This window comes from Protopterus annectens, chromosome 9.part0 (genome assembly GCF_019279795.1).
Source record: "Protopterus annectens isolate FY-2018-M chromosome 9.part0, PAN1.0, whole genome shotgun sequence".
Lineage (NCBI taxonomy): Eukaryota > Metazoa > Chordata > Ceratodontiformes > Protopteridae > Protopterus > Protopterus annectens.
Window position 1 is genome coordinate 719154927 of NC_056743.1, and position 23520 is coordinate 719178446.

At 44.1% G+C, this 23520-nt stretch overlaps 1 protein-coding gene across 1 annotated transcript in view; it reads right to left on the reverse strand.

Moving 5' to 3' along the window:
• LOC122810579 (1-aminocyclopropane-1-carboxylate synthase-like protein 1) overlaps positions 1 to 23520 on the reverse strand; it is a 790733-nt gene that overhangs the window by 381754 nt on the left and 385459 nt on the right. The gene's annotated exons all lie outside the window — the stretch shown is intronic.

A 23520-nucleotide genomic window follows, 5' to 3' on the forward strand; every position in this document is an offset into this window, starting at 1 on the left:
CACTTAAATGGTTAGATCATAACTCTGATTTACATCTCGTGCAGAAAGGTCTACTGATACAGTTCTAAAACAGCATAAATGAACTCAGTAACCTATCCAACCTACTCTCTACTACTCTGCTGCAATTTTACTATCGTCAGTACAGGAACTCAGTTTCTCTCCTCCTTGCTCATTTTTATCACAGCTTAAGCATTAACTCCTCTTACTTGACTGAATGAACTTGATTATTATAAGGTCTATATTTTCTCTCCAACATAGGTTGTATTGTCTCTGTTATAACTATTGCTGTATGTACTTCCTAGCAATATGCTTTCTGTGGTTCAGGTCAATCTACTCAGCTATATTTCAAGTCTTCTGTATATAATACTGTTTACACCTGTATATAATCTAAATGTACCTGTGTTTGATCTGTAAACTGTTGACTTACATGTGTTTGCATTTGTATTTTGTATTTTATTTTTCATGTGGAGCTTTTCTTCCCGGCCTCCACTGAAAAAGGACTTTCATCCAGTCAGACCTTCCCAGTTAACAATTGTAAAATAAATTAAAAAAATAAATAAATACAAGCTTGCAAACCTCCTCCTCCCAATGTACTTAGGAATGTGGCTAGATCCTACAATATTATTTAGTTCTCATGTGGAAATGTCTACCAGTACTGTTGTAAAACAGCTTAAATGACCTTATAAAGTTGTGAAACTCCTCCTGTACGAACCCAATAGAACCATTAAGATTGTCAATATCTAAGATTAAATAAGCACTACTGATTACTACGAGAAGCTCCTTCCAAACCATCAATACTCTTTAAACTGTCCTAAATAAAATCTTACAACTCACACCCACTCTGATCCCCAGAAACACCATTCTTTCAAAATAGAAAGCCAAATGGTCTCCCGTTATAGCACATCACCTGTTACCTCCCTCTCATGCTTTTAAATTACTAAATCTTGATTACTGTCTGCCATTGGCTCATACACTTAGAACTGCAACGTATTATGTACTTACAACTCATACTTATTCACTCATTCCTTCTCAGTGTAGAAACAGAAGCACCTAGCAAAAACTTATGTAGATTCAGGGAATACGTACTCCACAAAGATGACATCCCAGCCAAAATCAAAACTAGGAAATCAAGAATTGTAAGGCAGCAATGCTGACATCTGTTTCACTGTGCCAAAACACATACTAAAGGAGCTCTAAATTAAAAATGCTGCTCTTCAGATTAATAATAGGAGAAAATGTTTAATTTATGCTACCTGCAGTTTATTAACTTTACAAATGAGGAATGGAAGCAACTTTCTGCACTACAAAATGCAGCAATGAACCACATAACAATAGTCTACAAGTGTGCTAAACAGAGTTTGTATCATTTTCTAGGCATGGTGAATGCTAAGCCCCTTGATGGAACTAATAACAACCTTTAAAATGTAATGCTCAGAGCTGCTTACTGTACTTATTTCTTGCTGTGCAAGACACGCTTTTTCATTGTTTGCTAAATAACTGTCTTATTTTTGAAAACTAAATCACTGCATCCTACATACCACTCAGCTTCTACTTACATATTTCAAAGTCCAGTGCGGGTTGTATTGTTCTGTACTGTAAAACACAGTAATTCATTTTCAGTGGCTCAAGAGGTTTCATTCATGATGCTGGAAGATTAGAAGGTTGTGGGTTCAATTCCTACTCTAGATGCCTAGATTAATTTTTCACCACTGACACTGCAATACAGCACAAGTTGGATGCAACACACCTGAGTGTACCTTCCTTCAGCTGTAACATTAAACAGAGGTCCCATCTGTCTGAGTCAGTGGTAGCTCAAGTGGATGTAAATGATGCAAGAGCACTTATTAAATAGAGCAAGAAAACTTCCCTGTTGACCTGGTCAAATTCCCCCTTGGCAGTATGAATACCACCCCACCTCCCCCTTGAAAAGATGCTGCTGATGTAGTGGGACTAACCTGTGCCACAAAGTGTAAATAAATATATAATGATGCAACATGAACTTCAGGCCTGGGCCATGCTTAAAAAAATGTGTTTTGGACCACTACACTCTTCTGGTTAAGAAAAAAAAACACCAACCAAACTTTACAGTAATGTTAACAAATTGGCAGGAAGAGGAGTGCAAATACTCACTTTTGCTGAAAGCTAAGCAAATAAAGCAGATCTAGTATGCTTGGATGCAAAACGTTTCATTGTATCCAACTTAACCATGACCAAATATGCATGCCTCTTGAAGTGGTGACCCATGCACACCCCACAATGTATAAAAAAAAAAAAAAAAAAACTCCTGAGGCTGATGCATCTTGGGGAACATTGTGAAGTGACCACAGAAACATGAAGACTCACATACATGGTATGGGCAACAAGATCACAATGAATGGTTGATGACCAGCAATATGAATCTCAAAGTCTCATACATTCCTTATTGCTCTCTCCATCCACCCATAAACCCTTTTCCCATTTTTGCACATGGTGTCAGGGTGTCACTTCAACAGTGATGATCATCTACAGCCAAGGTTTACTAAGCTGGGTGGCTAGCCCTGCCACTGAAGTTCATCCACACCACACACACACACACACACACACACACACACACACACACACACACACACACACACACACACACACACACACACACACACACACGCACACACACACACGCACACACACACACACACACGCTCATGCTCATGCTCATGCTCACACTCACACGCTCACACTTACGGACAATTTAGAATGTTCAGTCTACCTACTGATTTCTTTGGAATGTGGGAGGAAACCCACAGAAACACAGTGAGGACATACAAACTCTGCACAGAAGGCACCCCAGCCAAGAATCCAATCGGGGACCCCCTTGCTGTGAGGTGACAATGCAATCCACTGTGCCACTGTTGCTTACTGCTCTCCGTTTCTGATGAATTTTAAAACTGCTCTCACCACTAGCAAAATTTCTCAAACAGTCATTATTTTCCATTATCATTTACTTCAAATCTGGGTAAGGGCTATGCTGGGTTAACTGGGTACAATGCTGGGAACACCTCTGATGGGATAGTAAGGCATCAGTCACTCATGCACACATGTATACACGCACACGCACACACACACACACACACACACACACACACACACACACACACACACAAAAATACAGATTGTACTTGTGAAATAACAGTTTATTCATTTTGACAGGACAGCTAATAAGTGTGGCTCATGCACTTTCTGAAAGCAAAACAAGAAAACTATGAGCTCTGCCCCTGGCAGAGCCTTAGCTGGCTCATCTAGCTAACTTAAGTGCCAGGTCCTTTTATGCATTATTCAGTTTTGAGATGAGGAGAAAAAAAAGGGGGAAAAAAACTACAAGTGGTTATAACATACACATAATGTGCTAAAGCAAAAGCCTTATTCAGGCTGACAGTATTCATTTCAGGAGTCTTGGTAATGCACTGCCACTGACTGTGCCCTCTTTGCCTCACCATAGCTACACCTCTCATCCTTGGAATATACCTTTCCCTAATTATTTTCTTCCTGCAGACAGAAAACACACTCATGAGATTATCTGACTGCTTAATAACATTTCAAACAAAACTATTTGAAATACCTCATTTGTAAAACTGGTAAACATAACACTATTTATTTTAACAGACTGCCCTTGGTTATGAAGAAAGATCATCATTCCAGAAAGGGTCATGCCTATTCTGCTGCATGTCAAATTTTGTTTTATGATCCATTAAATTGCTAGACACATCTCCTTTTGAGTGCCATCTTTTTATTTATATACAGCATCAGCTAATTCAGTGCTTCCTGTAATTTCCTCTTCACCGGAAATATCTGAAAGTTCATACTCATTACAAAACATGGCTCATTAACTGACTAAAAGCAAAACATCTGCTGTACCTGTTTTTATTCCAGCTCCAATCATACAGTGTACACTCACAGGGGATATTTACACAAAAAATAACTTGCAGTGCACTTGCCGGAAGTAAAAAAGTGATCTGATACTTCAATTAGCTCCATCTTATTAAACAAATGTGACAAGTGCACATTTAGTAGGTCTCACTCACTATTACAAAAGTCCAGTTGTGTAAAAACTTACCATAACAGTAGATGTCCTACTGATTACTACTGAACTGCTCCTGACATATGGGTTATCACCGCTGACATCCCGGGATGGGATACCAAAGATTTACCTTCCCAAGGTCATACATCCAATGCATGACCTCAATTGATAAACATCGGATTATACAGATGGATGGACGAGCATGTGCCTCAGACTATCTCCAAGCCAGCAGGCTGAAGACAAATGAGAGGAAGAGACTGGGCAGGTAGGAGGAGTGTAGCTCAAATAGGTAAGTAAACTCCCCTGTTTCCATGTAGCAGAACAGAGCTTAAAGTAGAGGGGGGAAAGAAGGATGTTGACATAAGTAAGAGTACAGGGGAAGGAAGGGGGAAGCAATACTGTAACAGTGATCAGTAGGACGTCTCCTCTTATGATAAATTCATTGTTGCAGTACTCTTGACGTATGGGTGATTCTGACAGCTGAAGGAGGCACAGACAAGGGTGGTTGTCTAATAAACAGATAGGTCTGTCTTATCTGGACTGCTTGACAGCTTAACAAAAGCAGCCCAAGACCTGGAGAAAGGATCAATTTTGTAGTGTTTTGTGCAGGTGTATACTGATGACGAATTAGCAACTTCCAAGCTAGACCCGGAATCCACTTCTTTGTGCATGATCCCCGAGGAAGACACTGCCTTGGTGGAATGAGATTTTGGGCAGAAAGACAAGGGCTTACCATAGTGAAAACAGCAGGAGATGGTCTTTGAGATCCAAGTTGCAGTAGTTTGTTTGCAGACTGGTTGACCTAGCTTAGATCTCATAAAGGGTACAAATAGCTGGTCAGCCATTCTGAAAGTTTTAGTTTTGACAAGAATGAATCTCAGTTGGCTGTGAATGTCCAGAGAATGTAGAATCCCCTCCCCGATTATGGGGGGGGGGGGGAAATAAGGTGGGTAGGTGAACAGTCTGATTAAGGGATAACACATTCACTACATTAGGCATGAACACTAGATTAGCCCTGTGAGTCACCCTGTCCTTGTGAAAAATAAAAAAAGGCAGAATGGCCATGACAGCCTGCAGCTCAGAAATTCTCCAAGCAGAAATGAGAGCCAAGAGTAGAATAGTTTCCAAGTGCAGATTTTTAAAGTGACAGAAGATGGTGGTTAAAGGGGGGATAATGTAAGCTTTGCAGCAGAAAACTGACATCCCAAGCAGGAGAGGTGGGGTTTCCTTGGTGAGTAAAGATGCAGGACTCCCCTCAGGAATAGCTTGACCTCTGCTCTGGCCATAAGAAGGGGATGAGACTCAACCAGGCATTGCTGGCCATCAGGTGAGCTTTTATCAGAAGCATAGGCCAAGTCTGAATGAAGTAGTTCATAAAGATATTGTAAGGATGGCAGGGAGCTGGGATAAGAGTGAGTCCTGACTGTGTTTGCAGCACCAGTAAGAAATGTTTTTTCCATTTAGCTGTGCAAGAGTTTCTTGTAGTGGATCTCCTGGCTTCTTAGGACTTGAACAACCTTCTCAGGGAATAGGTGCCTTTGACGGATTAGAATCCTATCATCCACAAAGGCAGACTGACTGAGGAAAAATGTGGGTGTAGAAGCAATCCTTTTTGTTAAGTGGCAAGTTTTGGTTGTAGAGCTATTTTCCTGTAGGTTCCCTTTCTTATGTGAAATAACATGGGAAACCAATGCTGTCTTGGCCAGAAGGAGGCCAGTATAAGGAGCTTTTGTGCCTCTAGAAGAATTTTTGGAAGTAGAGGTAGTGGAAGGGAGGTATAGACAAACTTCCCTCTCTACTGGAAAGAGAAGGCATCTGTCCTCCAGGCTGGGGGACAAGGTTCCCTGGTGTAACACTGGGGAAGCTTATGGTTGGTCAGTGATGCAATGAGGCCTATCTGTGATTTTCCCCACTGATGAGTGATTGTGTTGAAAACCTGTCTGTTCATGGTCCATTTATAGGGGTCCTCCAAACAGCGGCTTAGGGAGTCTGCCACCACATTGTCCTGCGAGGGAATGTATGAGGCTGTGAAGGTTATGTCTATATGGGTGGCTATATTATATGCCTCCTGTGCTAATCTGCACTGCACAGTTTGTAAGATTTGGTGCCTCCCTGTTTTTTATGCACCACAAGACTGTGGTGTTGTCCATATAAACTAGGAGTGGTATGGATTTCCATGGTTGAGAGAAGATTTGTAGTGCTTTCAGAGGAGCTCTCATTTCCTTCAAACTGATGTGTTCCTTCAGGAACAATGGTTGCCATCTTCTCTGTTCCCGGAATGATCCTGTCCATGCCGTCTAAGCCTCATCTAAAGTGTCTGGGTGAATTTCGTGAAGAGGGGGAGGGGGTGTGAAGGGAAGTCCTGGGCTGAGATTGACCTGCTCCTTCCATCAAAGTAGCTCCTTTTTAAGGCAGGGACCACAGGGATCAAGGTACCCAAGGAGTGGGAGTGCTGGGACCACAAAGATGTTAGGCACCTCTGTATTTTCCTCATAAAGTCTGGCTAGGTGATGCACTGGCATGATGGCTGCCATAAAACCCAATTCTTAGTATCTCCCTTGCTGTGTAGTGTGTTATACAGAAGGGTTCTAGAAAGAATTTGGACAGGTTCTGAGCTTTCTCTGAGGAAGAAAGGCATACATTTTCTTTGTGTCTAGTCTGCAACCCAGGAAAACCAGGTACCGTATGGGAACCATGTACGATTTTTTTGTAGTTGACTGTGAATTCCAGATTTTTCAGGAGCTGGAAAGTGAATTCTAGATATTGAAGTTCGACACCTGGGGAGGCAACTTAGATATGGAAAAAGGGAATCCTGTTCATACAAAGAGATTTGTCCTTTTGAGTTTAACTGAAAGGAATAATCTAAAGAGTGGTCCGAGTTGTAGTTCTGGTCTTCCTTGGAAGAAGGCGATACAATGGTAGGCTTTTGAGGTGTAGTCTTTGACTAAGGAGACAAAGGAAGGAGGCTTCAAAGCCATGATAGTTTTAAACAAGCCCGGAGAGAAATCAATCCACCCCTTCACCTTAGATGACTTAGGGAGGCTACCTGCTTAGTATTCTGTTTTTTTTTATTTTTGGTTGAGACATCAGCCTAGATGAGATGCTGAGCTTTGGAGCTCTGCTGCACGTCTGTTAAAGTGCTAGTTATCTCCTCCTCAACTATTTAAGGAATGCTTTGGGTGCTCTTGGAAATGATAAGTCATAGTTCATCTGAAGTATCAGTAGTCTGCAAGGCATCGGGAGCCATTTCAGCCTCAAACAGGGTCTCAGTAGCAGGCAGATGAGAGGTAAGCTGATACACTGCGGGTTCTGCAACTTCACCTGGTACATCTGAATCCAAAACATTACACTGCAAACCATTCTGGGCCTCTTAAACTATCTTTGGCGATAGAGGAACATTTGGGGATACGAATTCTGCCATCTTGGACTGGGCGAGCATTTAAGATGCTGAGTTTCCAAAAAGTACAGTTGTGTACCTACCATAAATGTAGATGTTAGAGTGTATTCACTTTTGCAGTCATTACTGTTGGGTTATCCTGCTGGCAGGCTACCCGTAGTCGGCCCGATTCAAAGTCTAGTTCCGGCGTTGGTTGCTGTCGCCTCTTCCCTGACGTCAGTACGCCAGGGGTATAAAAGAAGCAGCCTTAGCCATTTTCTTCAGTTTTTCTTGCCCCAGATGTCAGGTGCCCCTAAACTGGAAGGCTGAAAGAATATGCCAATAAAAATACATGTACAAAAATAACATGTCCTTCATCTACAAGCAAATACACCAAAAAGGTTGTATAGGATAGAGAAGTGTAGATAAGGCCCGGCAAAGAAAAGGAGGATGGTGGGTGGGTAACATGGACTGCAACAGTGAATACACTCTAACATCTACATTTATGGTAGATACACAACTGTACTATGTTCATCGTGTTTCACTGTTGCAGTCATTATTGTTGGGTTGAATCCCAAAGCTGAGGTAGGGTGGCTGGTCTAAATAGGATTTGGAGAGGCTATGAGGCCCTGCAGAACTGCAGTGGCAAAGCCTGCCCTGGACTTAGAATATGAGGTAAAGGGTAGTGCACTGAACTCCAAGTTGCAGCCTCTAAGATATCTTTGGTTGGTACTCCTCTGAGGAAGGCTGCTGAGGTGGCTACTGCTCTGGTGGAATGAGGCCTAATGTCCTTAGGCACTGATTTGCCATGTTGTAAATAGCAGAAACGGATGCAATGGCCTATCCATTTAGCTATAGTCTGTTTTGAGATAGCCTTTCCCTGTGAACTTGCAACATATGACACCAAAAGTTGCTGAGTTTTTCTGAAAACTTTAGTTCTGTCCAAGTAGAATCTCAGCTGCCTGTATATGTACAAAGAATGCAGACTTTTCTCAGCCTTGTTCTGTGGATTAGGATAAAAAGTTGGCAAGTGAATGGTTTGGTTAAGGGCCACACTGGGCACCACCTTAGGCATAAATGTGGGGTTTGTCCTCAGGGAAACCCTGCCTGGATGGAAAATGATGAAAGGTTCCACAGCCATGAGTGCTTGTAGCTCTGAGACTCGTCTTGCAGAGGTTATTGCCAGGAGCAGAGCTGTTTTCCAGGATAAGAATTTTATATCTGCTGTTGAAGCTGGCTCAAAGGGAGGCAGTGTGAGTTTTTCCGAAACATAATTGAGGTCCCAGGCCGGAATTGGTGCTCTCCTAAGAGGCCTAATGTTTTTGGCTCCTCTGAGGTACTGCTTTAGTAAAGGATGAGAAAAGAGAGGTGGTTCCGTATTGTAATGAGCTGAAATGGCAGAGGCATGAATCTTAATAGATGAGAAGGAAAGGCCTTTGTTTAGCATCTCAGTTAGGTATTGTAAAATCTGAGGGATATTTGGCACACTCATGTCTATGCCTTGTTCCTGGTTCCAAGCAGAGAATCTCTTCCATTTTTCTGCATAAGATTTTCTAGTACTGGGTCTTCTGGCCTTCAAGATAACGTCCATAACAGCTTTTGTAAGTGGAGTGTTCTGCATGGTTACTGTATCCACCATGCTGCCAGATTTAAGGTCCCGAGTTGGCTGTGCAGGATCTGACTGTTTTGTTGGGTCAGCAATTGAGAGATTTGAGGCAATATCCATGCTGGACCTTGAGACAAGCTCTACAGAACTGGGTACCAGTGCTGGCGTGGCCAGTCTGGTGCAATCAGTATCATGTTTGGCTTCTCTTGTTTGACCTTTAGGAGTATCCTGGGAAGAAGAGGCAAAGGGGGGAAAGCATATACTGTTAAATTTTTCCTGCTGAAGGATAGGGTGTCCACTTTCCATGCTTGTTTGTGATATATCCTTGTGCAAAATCTTTGCAATTGGCAGTTGTGAGGGGAGGCAAATAGATCTATGTCTGGGCATCCCCATTTCCTTGTTATCATATTGAAGACTTATGAATCCAGCTTCCATTCGTGGGGATCCATGAGGTTTCTGCTTAGTTCGTCTGCCAGAGTATTTGTTTTTCCTGGCAGGAATTGTGCTCGCAGGTGAACTTGAAAAGCCAAAGCCGTGTCCCATAAGGTCATTGCTTGTCTGCAAAGGGGGTAGGAATGTGTACCTCCCTGCTTGTTTATGTACCACATGACCGTAGTGTTGTCTGTCTTTATCAGTAGTTTTCCTGGATGAAGCAGGTCCTTGAAGGCTGTTGAGGCATTTTGAACAGCTAGCATCTCTTTTTGGTTGATGTGAAGATGCATTGGTTTGCAGGCCATGTGCCCTGAATGCATTTTCCTGCCATATGTGCCCCCCAGGCATAGTCGGATGCATCCGTTGTCAGTGTCTGTCTGGCTGTGGGTAACCTGAATGGCAGACCCTTGTTGTGGTGAGAGGCTTTTGCCTACCATCGAAACTCCTGTTGCAGGCAGGGAATGAGTGCAATTACTGTCTTCAGACTGTGGCAATGTTGAGTCCAAACACTTTTTAGATACCACTGTAGTTTCCTCATATGCAGTTTGGTATATGGAATTAGTAGGATGCAGGATGCCATGAAACCCAAGGCCTGCAGGACTTTCCTTGCAGATAAGTGTTTTTTTTTGTTGCCAATGTCTTGAAGTAAGTAGTCAGATGCTTTTGTTTGTCTGGCGTGAGATAAGCCATCTGGGTAGTTGTGTTTAAGCTTGCACCCAGGAATATTATCTCTTGGGAGGGCACTAGTTTTGATTTCTTTTCATTTACTGTGTACCCTAGGCCAATTAGTAATCTCTTTACAAACGCCAGATGCTTTAGAAGAATGTCTTTGTTCTCTGCTTGAATTAGGCAGTCGTCCAAGTAGGGATATATTTGAATTCCTCTTTGTCTGCAAAACGCAATTACTGGTGCCAGGCATTTTGTGAAGACCCTGGGTGCAGTAGATCAGCCAAAAGGCAGTGCAGAGAATTGGTAATGCATTGAGCCAGCTATGACTCTGAGGTATCTTCTGCAAGACTGTCTGATTGGGGCATGCAGGTATGCCTCTTTTAGGTCCAAGGTTACGAGCCAAGCCTTGTTGCCCAGCATGGGCAGTAGCTGCTGTAGAGTCAACATCTTGAATTTTGGAACTTCCTTTGGTGTTTTACTTGGATATTAGCTGCTGCTTTGTTTTGCCCGAGGATACTTTGGAGAACGGTGGTATTACAATACGTTTTGAACTTCCAGAAATGTGTTTAGTATAGACAGGTCCAGTGTTGGTCTCCAGGTTTTTTCCTTTCTGGGTACTAGAAAAAGTCTGGAGTAAAATCCTTGCCCCTGTTCTTGTTGTGGTACTTGCTGAATGGCCCTCATGTCCATGAGGGCTGTAATTAGAAGTTATGTACTCACCATAACGTTCCATCTGAGTAGGTGTATTCATTTGTCTGCAACCTGTGGGTTATGGATCCGATATCGGATCCGAACCGGCATGGTTTTCCAGCTATGGATCCAAGCTCTCAGCTCCTCCCCTCACCCATAATGCCCTGCTCTACCCTCATGACCTCAGATCGAGTTTGCCAAAGCAACAACACCCTGAAAAGGGTAACATAGAATATGCAGGAAACTGAAAGGCCAGGGGGATAGGAGGGCGGGATGGTTGCAGACAAATGAATACACCTACTCAGATGGAACGTTATGGTGAGTACATAACTTCTAAATCTGAAGTAGGATATTCATTTGTCTGCAACCTGTGGGACAGAGTCCCCAGCTACCTGAATCTTGGGGCCATCATGGAAGGATATTCCGAGCACCAGCCAAAGGATGCTCTACCCCTAGATGCAAGATCCAACTTATAGTGGGAAATAAAAGTATGAGATGAAGCCCACGTGGCTGCTGCACAAATATCATCTAGAGGAATCCTAGCCTTGAAGGCTGCCGAGGTAGATACTGACCGGGTTGAATGGGCATGAACACCCTCCAGTGCGGGCCTTCCTGAAGCTTGATAAGACAATAAGATGCACTGTGAAATCCAGCGGGACAGAGAAACTTTAGAGATTGGCTTTCCCAAATTGAATTTTGCAAAGGAAATAAACAACTGGTCGGATTGCCTATGACCAGCCGTCCTGTTCAGATAAAATCTAAGTTGCCTGTGAACATCTAATGAATGTAGCTTATATTCACCTTTGTTTTCATATTTAGGGAAGAAAACAGGGAGGTTAATGGACTGATTGATGTTTGCTTCAGAAGCGACTTTAGGAAGAAAGGACGGGTTGGTCCTGAGGTAGACACGGTCCGGATGAAATACCAAGTAAGGAGATTTAGCTGATAATGCTTGAAGCTCAGAAACTCTCTTGGCGATGTAATGGCTACCAAAAGGCTGTCTTGTAGGACAAGAATTTGAGATCCACCGTAGCCGCTGGCTCGAAGGAGGCGGTCAAGGCCTGTAGGACCAGAGAGGTCCCAAGGAGGAACTGCTTGCTTTATAGGGGCCTGAGAAGAAAAGTACCTTTAAGAAAAATTTTACACAATTTGGCTGACATAAGAGGATTAGAGTCATGGCCAATGTGATAGTGAGAAATTGCCGCCAGTTGTACTTTGACTGTGGAACTGCTGGCACCATCGTTAAAGAGAGTGGTTAGAAAGTCAAGCACTAAAGGAAGAGGAACCGTGAAGGATTCAGGCCTTGCCGGTCCGCCCACAAACAAACACGTTTCCACTTGCTTGTAAACCTTTCTAGTGGATGGTTTATGAGCTGCCACCAAAATTGCCTTAACCGGTGATGAAATACCGGGAGTCCTAATCAAGAGTGGAACTGGAGCAGCCAAGCGGTCAGCTTCAGGTTGTCCAGATTCGGAGGAGGAATGCAGGATGGATGGGATATCAGACCCGGGATGGGATCTAGAATCCAAGGAGGATTCACCGAGTGAGACCTTAGGAAGGGGAACCAGATCTGTCGAGGCCAGAACGGAGCAATGAGAATCATTCTGCAACCCACCCAAGAGGCTTTCTGAAGAACTTGGAGCATCAGAGGCAAGGGTGGATAAGCATACAGAAGACCGGGTGGCCAAGCATGCACCAGGCGTCTCTTGGGGTACCTCAGGAGGAGGTATTAGAGCGAAAAACTGTCGCACTTGGTGTTTGAGGGAGGCAAAAGATCGCATGAAGGAGTTCCCCACCGTGCGAATATGCGTTCCGCTACTTGACAATTGAGAGACCACTCGTAAGGGGTCAGAATGGTGCGACTGAGCTTGTCTGCTAGGATGTTGGACCGACCCGGAATGTGCGTTGCTATTAGAAAGCGGTTGGTGGAGATTGCCCATTCCCAAACTCTCATGGCTTCTCGACAAAGAGGGTAAGACCTTGTTCCCCCTTGCTTGTTGATGTACCAGACAACAGACATGTTGTCCGATTGAATCGCAATTGTTCCCAAGGGAAGAAAGTCCTGAAGTGCTAGCAACGCTAAGAGCACTGCTCTCATCTCTAGAACATTGATATGCAGTAAGGTCTCTGAATTGTCCCACGTGCCTTGGACGGTCCGGCCAAAGTGCCCCCACCCGAGGCGGAGGCGTCCGTGGTCACCGTGGCGAGAGGGAGAAGCACAAAATGGGCGGCCTTTGTGGAGATCCGGGAGTGGAGCCACCACAAGAGGGACCGCTTGCAAGCCTTGCTGATCGCTATGGGATGATGCATGGGGAGAGCAAGGTATGACCACTGTACTAAGAGCGTCCACTGTAGAATGCGCATATTGAGCCTGGCAAGAGGAAGAAGTGCTATAGCCGATGCCATGGACCCTAGAGCCCTCAGGACCAACTCCGGAACAGAACTTGAATGGAGAATGGCCCGCACCTGGAGCTGCAGATTTTGAACTCTGTCCGCAGTGAGGAAGGCTCGTAAACTCCTTGTGTCTAGCCTGGCCCTTATAAAATCTAAGAGCTGTGTCGGCATCAGGTTGGATTTCTTTGTATTTATTGTGATGCCCAGAAAAGGAGCAAGATGGAGAAAGGAGTCTCGCGCCAATAGAAGTAGATGCCTTGTTGGGGCGGTAAGGAGCCAGTCGTCCAGGTAGGGAAAGACCTGCACCCCCTGAAGCCTCAGGTGGGCCGCTACCACTGCTAATACTTTGGTGAACACCCTGGGGGCTGTGGTGAGACCAAAGGGAAGGACCCGGAACTGGTAGTGACTGGCTCCCAGCCGGATGTGGAGAAACCTCCTGGAGCGCCTGTCCATCAGGATGTGGTAGTCTGGCGTCCTTGAGGTCTATCGAGCACATCCAGTGATTTTCTCCCAGAAGGGAGAATAGATTGCAGAGTGACCATTGAATTTTTCTTTGGGGACTGCCAGATTCAAGAGAGAGGTCTAGGATTGGTCTTAGTTCCCCGTCTTCTTTGGCACTAAAAGAATCTGGAGTAGAACCCTGATCCGATCTGGTCTGGGGAACGGGCTGGATGGCTCTTTTCTTTAGCAGATGGCCAATTTCTGCCAAAGCGGCCTCCCGTTGACCGGGTGGGATGTCTGGGAGGGACTTCAACTTTGGAAGGTAAAGGAAAGGAATGCGATATCCTCTGGATATGATTTGGAGAACCCAGCGGTCCGATGTTATGGACTCCCATGCCGCTAGGTGCCCCGAAAAACGTCCCCGACTGCCTCCAGAGTGGAGCAGTCGGGCAACCCTCAGGGTTGCTCGTTCAGAGAAAGGTTCCCTGGACCCGAAGTTTCTGGGAGCCCCTCTGCCTCTAGGGCGGCGTCCTCCCTGTCCTCCTCTGCCACGGAAGGACTGGTTGTCCGGAGCAGGCTGGGACTGCTGCGACTTCCGGAACCACATCTTCTTCTGACCCTTTTGGTTCCTAGAGTAGGGCCTCTGGGGTGCAGAGAAGCGGATTCCGCGGCAGACAGCGTCTTCCGTCCTTTTCGCTCTGGGTCAGCGTCCATGACGGTCTTGCCAAACAGAGCAGAACCATCAAAGGCGTTCATAAGCGCGCTTTGAAGGGCTCAGAAAAATCGCAGTGAGCCAGGCCTGGCGTCTAGTGACCAGTCCTGTCCCGCAGCTCTGGCGGCGCCTTCCGTTGCATGGGAGAGTAGCCGCGAAGTATTAACTGACCTAAGAGTGGCCATGGTGGAGTGCAGAACCCTGTCCTCCTCCGAAATGGACTCGGGGAATGCAGCGTATTCTTTATAAGATCTCGCTGCATCCTAATGACATGTGCCAAATAGTTCAGCGCCCTTACCGAGAAGGTCGCTGAACTAAACATCCGCTTCCCCAAGCGGTCCATCATCCGAGACTCCTTGCTCGGGGTGGACTGAGGACTCTCCTGAGCCAGTTCCCTCTTGGTGGCCGCCGTCAACATGGCATCTACGGAGGCCTTACTCCAATGGGCCCGGGCGGATGGCGGACTAAGGATCCTATCCGGTCTCTTGGGAATTGGCTCCACGGTGTCCGGTTCCTTCCACGCCCTGGTGGTAATAAGGTCCACCAGGGGTCGGCAGGGGACACCCAAGAGGTAGACGGGCCCGCTTCAAATGCCTCCAAGAACACGAACTCGTCCGAGGAAGACTTGGGGCAGACCACCCCTTATACGGAGCATTTCCATGATGTCTCCAAATGAGACATCCTCGGGGTGACCGTGGGGAGCCTTCCCTTCCTCCAAGTCCGTGTCTTCTGTGAGAGACTCGGGAGTCAATGTGCCTCCTTTTGCGTATGCTTGCGAGGGACATCCTCTGGGGGCTGTCAGAGGAGTCCTCACAAGCAGCAATTTGTTCCATAGGAGCAACTTGGGGCACAAGCGGGCTGTCCCAGGGCGGATGGTGGAAGCCTGGCCCAGTGCAGAGGAGCGCGGGGCGGAGCCGAACAAGTGCCGGGGTCCGGAGACCCTCAACAGAGCCCTCTCCACTACATCAAAAGCCGAAGGGAGCCGACCTCGACCAAAGGATCCGACAATCGGCTCCCCTCGGATCCGAAGAGTGGACGGGCGGCGCGCGCCGGATCCGAAGGACAGTGCGCTCCGACACAGACGGCGCGAAGGAGCACTGATCCCCGGATCCGAGCTCGGATCCAGGCTCCGAGGTCGGATCCGGCACTCGAGGGCAGGGTCGGATCCGGTACCAAGTACTATCGGCCGACCCACCCGGCTCGGCTGCTCGGCTCCAGCTGCTCCGAACCCGGATAGCGGGTCGGAGAAGGAGCAATAGGCTTAAAAAAGGGTGTTGAGCTCCCCCCCAGAGGGGGGGGAGGCAAGAGCACTCTCATCTGCATCTGGGCCTGGATGAATCTTCTCATCATCCGGTCCAGATCAGCATCTGAAAGGCTATATGTAGATCTCGACGAGGCTACCGAGGTAGGCCTGGAGTGCCTCCTCGATAGGAGATCGGGTCTCCTCCTCCTCAGGACCCGGTGAAAAGCACACAGGGGACCGGAGCCGAGGAGGAGGAGACCGAGCCGACAACGGAGCCGGAGGAGAAGCCCGCTTGGCTGGCGGGGCCGAAACAGAGGTCTCGGCCCGCCAGGTGCTTCTCCCTCCGGTCCTTTCTAGCATCCCTCTCCTCTCCAGAAAGCGGGAGGTTGAGTCCCAGGAGCAGGAGGGGTGCCACAGAGGGAATAACGGAACCACAGTTGCTCCCGAAGGCGGAGGCGGAGCCGAGTCTGGCGGTAAAAGACCCTCCAAGACAAGCTTGGACCTCCGCTCCCTCAGTGCCCTGGGGTTGAACCCTGCACAAATGGAGCATCCAGATGTGAGGTGTTCAACCCCCAGGCACTTAACACAGTGTGGCCATCAGCGGGAGAGCTTATGCCCACACTCGGAGCATTTTGAAAAAACAGATTTGGGCTGATCAGCCATTCAAATCTATAAAGCTACTAAAAAAAAGTAACTAAACTAATACAGACACACAGGCCCAACACACACACTCTACGCCAACAGCGAGGGGAGGGAAAAAAATTACTTAATTTAACTCTAAATAAAACTATCAAAGAGGAAACCTAAACTTTCACACAAAAATGCACAAAAACTTTAAATTTTCTGTATTAACAGTTAAGAAACAACCACTTAGCTGAGAGCTATGAATACCAATCCAGTCACCAGCACGGCAAACGAGATCTGAGGTCATGAGGGTAGAGCAGGGCATTATGGGTGAGGGGAGGAGCTGAGAGCTTGGATCCATAGCTGGAAAACCATGCCGGTTCGGATCCGATATCGGATCCATAACCCACAGGTTGCAGACAAATGAATATCCTACTTCAGATTTTGTTTTTGTGCCTCTGCCCACTGATTGTGTGGCAGGTCTGGCATACCTTTTGACCTTGGTAGAGTGTGGAAATGGAACCTGTAGCCTTGGGATACTATGTTCAGGACCCATTTGTCTTGGGTAATCCTTTGCCAATTTGAAGAAAAAAGTGCTAGTTTTCCCCCTAAGGGGGCTGTCAATAGAGAAGTGCTTGGATTTGGTAGAGGAAAGTCATTGGGACTGTTTCCTGTAAGGTTGTGTTTTGTCTTCTCTGCTCTTGGAGGTAGGAGCACCCCATTGTTTAGGTCTGCATGAACCTTGGGGCAGACCTCTGCCTCTGGGACGCCTGTATCTGCCTCTTTGTGGTCTGTCTGACACTGGAAAGGACCAATTTTTTGAAGGCCAGTTTCTGCTAAATCTGTCTGGTTGTACCTGTAAGAAATCCTTGACTGTCTGCATGGATTTCGCTTTATCCTCCATTTTTTTTCAATACTACTTCTGCTTTAGTACCAAACAAAGTATCATGCTGTAATGGTGCATCTAATAATTTTGCTTTAACATGATCAGGCAGATTTTGTTCCTTTAACCAAGCATGCCTTCTAATAACAGAACTTGAAACAGCAGCCCTGCAGGAGGCCTCTAGTGAATTGTAACTACATTGCAAAGTGTGCTTTCCCACTAATTCAGCTGCATGCAATAAATCCTGCAATTCTTTGTTTTCTGAACATTCAGTATTTGTCAACATTTTCTGTTTAAGCTGTGACATTAAATATTGCTGATATTTAACCATATGAAACTGACAATTTAAGGCCCTTATAGCCAGGGTAGCAGAAGTGTAGACTTTGTTCCCCCATCTGTCCAGAGCCCTTGAATCCCTATCAGAGGGGACAGGTTTTTTTGCAGTGGAAGCTTTAACCCCCTTGGGGCCTTGAGATATAGTTTCTGGGTAAGCAGTGGGGTTTTTATACAGGAATTTATGAGAATCAGGAACCCTGTAATATCTGTCTGGCTTAGCAGGTGCAGGGGGGAGAGAGTCAGGGGACAGGCTGGACTCTGTGAATACATCATCCACAATGCCTAGCACAGGAGGAATAGCTAAGGGTCTGTGCTGGGGAAGAAGAAGAAAATCTCTGAGCCTTTTCTTAGATTCAGAATAATCTTGGCTCTCCCAGTGGAAATGTTCTCTCATGGTGTGTAAGGTTTCCCCAAAAGAATAATCCTCAGGAGGAGAGGCTGAAGGAATGGATTCTTCAGCATCAGAATCCTCATAGGGGAGCATGGAGTAATCTTGTTCAGAAGAGGAATCAGAAGAATCATACTCTGTCTCTTGCCTAGGCCTCTTATCAAGAGGGGGATGGGTACAACCCTGATTAAAGTAATTAGGTCTTCGGCCATTTTGAGCATTTGTTTCTTAGGCATGGAGGTCTGAGTAGGAGAATGCTGTACTTGTTTCTTTGTCTTTAATGATGCTTTAGTCTTTGTCTTTGAAGCTGAGGATGGCTTAATGTATAGCTGTGTAGGTCTGAAAACACCATCAGAAGCCGATGCCTGCTCAGCGGCTCCAGACCCATCTGAGGGATTGATTTCCGAGGTTCCAATACCTTGAGTATCCAGAGGCCCAGTCGGCTCCACCTGGGAGTTGGAAGCGGCCTGTGGCTCTGAGGTAGCGGGCGCCAGGGGCTGCGAAAGCGCCTCACTGAGAACCAGCGAACCGGCGACTGGCCTAGAAGAGGCTTCGTCGTCGGTTTTGGACCTCGGATGCCTATCCTTTTCCTTGCGTTTTTTGTAAACTGCAGTCGTCGGCTGATCCGACAGCATTATATAGTTAAATTTTCGGCCAAAGTAATGGAAAGCAAATTCAAACCGACGCTTAATAGTGCGTTGGTTAAATCTAGCACAAAACTGACAACTAGCAACGTTGTGATCAGGGCCTAGGCAAGGAATACAGTAAGAGTGAAAATCCTTATGAGATATTTGCTTTCCATAAGAAAGACAATTGTTAACTTTTTCTGACATCGGTCTGGAGCAAGAAAAAAGTTTCCCCAACAGGGTACTTAGCTTTAATGAAGACTTCGGATCTGAAATTCTGATTTGAAAATCTCAGGAGTCAGCCGACTGGCACTTGCGAACTGCTTATGCTTCGGGCACCGAGCAGCAAGAAAGACTGAAGAAAATGGCGTCTGCTGCATCTTTTATACCCCTGGCGCACTGACGTCAGGGAAGAGGCGACAGCAATCGATGCCGGACCTAGACTTTGGAATCGGGCCGACTACGGGTAGCCTGCCAGCAGGACAACCCAACAGTAATGACTGCAACAGTGAAACATGATGAACTTCGGTAATGAGAGAGGAAAGCATCAGTCTAAGGGTTTTGGGAACAAATGATTGCCAAATGGAACGGGCCTTGTAATTGTGTTTACAGCCTAGACAAAAAAGGCACTTAGTGGGCAACTCCTTGTATACAACCTGCCTACCACATTCACATTTACTTTCCTAGCTGACATCCAACAACTTTGGAAAAATACTGTAAGCAGAAAAGGTAAAGGAAGGTTCCCAAAGGGACACTTACTTGAGCAAGCAATCAAGCAAAGCAATGGTATCAATGATGAAATGGTGGTCAGTCGAATGGATGCCAAACCTCTGTTCAGGTTGGCAGTCTGAGGTACAAACTCATACGCCCATCTATACACTCCTGCACTTACAAGCAGAGGTCATGCATTGGATGTATGATCTCAGGAAGGTAAAGCTTTGGTAACCCAGCTGGAAATCAGCGGTGACAACCCATATGTCAGGAATACTGCAACAGTGATTTCAGTCAGGACATCATCCTGATCAGCATCCTGAAATTATAAACACATTAAATGGAAATATAAATGGATGCTTCTGTAGGGCAATCAATTCCACTTCCAGGGGCATCACCCGTTCATTAAATATTATATTAATTTTAGCTGCAAAACAACCATGTTGCCCTTTCTTCAAGTTATGACCTCCAAGTTAGAATACTACAGTACTGGGCAGTGCTGGGGGAGCTGAGAGTGCTTGCCCCACTGCAAAAAGTAGTTTCAAAAATGTAATGTTTGCTTTCCATAAGTGCAACATTACACAATTAGCAATACTTTAAATAAATATGTTTACAGACTAGCAACTTATTCTCAAGCATTACACTGAGTACTGAGGCAGTGCCTCTATGTTGCTGATGTTTTTTTATTGATGGCTACAGATCTTTCATGAAGTACAGCTGTACATTTACTAGTACTGCACTTCAACTAATACCTTTGAATTAACCGAGTAAAGAACTACTCTGCTTTTCAGTTCATAACCTGTGCAAGTTTCACTTGTCCATGTTTTGATGCAGATTATTAATTTTTAATGAATATCTCTACTAACCATGACATTTTTAAAGATGTGATACAGAGACATATACAGTAACAGAAAAGAAAACAACCACAATAAAATGTCTTTATTTCCATGCAGTGTATGTATTTTCTTTTTAACAGTTTTCATTCCCTTCAACAATACATACACTGCTCAATTCCTGCCTTCTCTTCAAGTTCACTCGTCCCACTGGACATTATGCAAGTATTGTTCCACAAATCCATTTATTTCTGTGTAGTTTGATCCTTCTGTTTTCTAAACAATTCACCTGCAGTTATTTTATGTCTTTTACAGATCTTCAGTATTTCAGGTGCAGTTCATTTAGACTTTGATTTCCCTTTTCTATGAATTGATTTTTTTGCACCCAATAGGATTACACTTAATGAGGACTTAAAATGTTGAGGTAATTCAAGATCCTGTGCCACAACTCAAACGAATCATTCCTTTACTTACATCCATTTGCTTCACCAACATTTTTGACAAAGTACTCTGTAGGGAACTTTTAAAATCTGCCAATTCGTTACATTCTGAAAAAATAAGTTCCCAAATACCTTTCCCGTTTCTATCACACTTCAAGCATTTGTTATCTACCCAAGGAAAAGTTATCTGAAGCCTACATGGGGTACAAAAAGACATATGCAAACACTTCAAAGCAAAAATCCTAAGCCTTGTGGACATGCATACCTGGGATCTCTACAGATACCCTCCCAGTTTCTTAGTTTACTACCATTCCAGTCTCTCTTCTCATTCTTCTCTAAGCTCTTCTGATTGATGTTTACACTTATAATACAATATTTTATGTGCACTATTAACTATCCATTTTTAACATCAACGTCTGCTCTAGACTCAACAAAAAGCTCTATTAAAGTAGTCTTTCATTTAGCAACCCCCTGCCCCTTTCTCGTTGTACTCTATCAATCCCTAGTGGGGAAGGCAGTCTCTAACCTGCAGTCCAAACTTCTGCTTGGCCTCATTGCACACTATAACATTTCCCTTTAAAGTTATCTGCTCCCAAACTTTGACTATACTCATTTTCTCCAGTAAGTTCCAATCCCCTCTTCTTTACTTTCAATACCCTACTTGCAGTCACCCTGTAGGTAAAACCTCCTTTCTCCATTCCCCTGTTGGCTTAGTTGTTAGAAAAGGTTCTGCTACATTATGAATATAACATTCTATATGGTCTTTGGTATTCTCCGTAAGGATCTGCATCCAAAATCCTACACTCTCCTTACTCCTTGCACCCCCCCTCCCCATTTTTATCATCATTCCTTTCCATTTTGACTTGTATCTTCCCCACATGATACGTATATCAGCCTTAATGGTATAGCTTTAAAATATCTCTTAAAATCAGCTAATCCTAAACCACCTCATTCTATGGGAGAATCAACTTATCTCACTTACCTCTTGTCCTCTTTCCTTCCCAAATAAATTCCTTTAACTCTTTATTAATTATGGTCTACAACTTATTCACTAGTTGATAAAATATGCCTGGCTTGTGTATAAAACTAACCAAATAAGAAGCATTTTCACTTGCATTTTAATATCCATATCCATAATTAAGAGCTTCCAACCTTCTAAATGTTTGATTTAACTTTTGTTTAGTCTCTTCCCACATAACCTTAGCTGCCATAATAAAATCCTTTTTAACACATACAGCTAAATACTTCATCTTATCATGTTATCATAAATATGGGTATTGCTGAATCAATGTGCGGGTGCAAGGTTTACTGTTGTGGCCTTTGTTTTATCTACATTTATTTTTATATGTTGAAAAGATGTGAAATTGTTTCAAAATGCTCCACAACACCAACATATCCTGTTCTGGATCTATTCTGGATCTATTAAGTACAAAATAATATTACCTGCAAACAAAACTAACTTTTCTTGATTACCAAGCCTGTTATATCCTTGAATCGAAGAGCCTTTTCTTTTATTTGTTAATGACACTATATATAAAACAAATAAAGGGGAAAGAAGACATCTTTGCCTTGTTCTTCTGTTCAAACACTTCTTGTCAGAGAGGAAGCCTCCCACCTTAATTGTTGCCTCTAATCCTTCGTATATCCTGCTAATTAACCCTATTATTCTATAAGGGAATGCAAATGCTGTTATTGCCCTAATCATAAAATCTCAATGGACTCTACAGAATGCTTTCACTGCATCAAGACCCACCTTCAATAGAATGTTTTCTTACACTCTGCTTCCCTTCAGATCATCATTGTCCTATTGTGGTCAAATCTTTGCCTCCCTTCAGAAAATCACATTGATCCATATCTATCAGTTTTGACATTTTGGCATTCTCTTAGCTAGTATAGACATAACCACTTTAAATAATAGTTTAAAACTGAAATGGGTCTATAAGAAGTTGAGCCTGAAGGGTCTCTATCCTCTTTGGCAATACTGCCATAACTTTCTTCCAAAATAATGGTGCCCCCTCCCCCTTAAAATACAGACAAACAAAGCTTTCCAGATCTTTATCACTTTCTTCCCTACCAGCTTCTTAACTTCTACAGGAACACCATCTGTTTTTAGAGACTTCCCTCTTGATCAATTACACATGCTTGGTTTTATCTCATCTCTTCCTATCTTAGCTATTAATTGCTGAGCCTCATCTGCATCTAACCCTAGCATAATTAAGTCTTCCATAAATATTTACAGTTTTTGCCATTTCTTGGTTTCCACATTCCTCTGCTTGATACACGTCCTTAAAATTTCCAAAATATCTTTAATAACTCTATAGCATCTCTGATTATTTTTCCTGTTACAGGTTTCCTAGGTTTAGCAACAACCCTTTCTATTTTCTGTTGCCTAAGTCATTCTGCTAAAAGTTTTTGCACTACAAAGTTTTTTTTTTATCAAAAAATAGTAGCTTAACAGCATTCATTCTAGAAATCAAGCACATTATCCAAATGCTTATTTTATCTGTAGCACTTTGTAGTTGTTCCCATTCTTGTTGTGTGAGGTGCCCCTTACTCTGCAATATTTTATCCTTTGTCAGCCCTTCTAATTAATTCCTATTACTTTCTTCCCCATATCTCTTTCTATATCATGTCTACCATGTTTTAAACTTCTTTTTTGTTTTATCCCACTTACTAGATATCCCTGCTAAAAAACATTCTATCTCCCTAATAACTCTTGAATGATTTCTACTACTCATTCCTTAAATTCTTCTCTCTTTAACAAATAAGTGCAATGCACCAGTGTCTCACTGATACTTAATTATCCTGCATCCTTATCTTAGTTTTTATTGATGCATGATCTGAAATAGGTATTGGTTGTGTGTAAAAGGTTTCAATTAAATATATGTGCTCTTGTGAGATATAATTTCTATCCAGTCTAGCCCATTTCTTGTGCCTTGGGAAATAATATAAAAATTCTGTCATAGTTCATACTACTGAATTTATCTCTACCATAACAAACATTACCATATATTTCTTCAGAAATCTACCCTTGTTTAATGCACAGGCTTCATCTGCCTGCA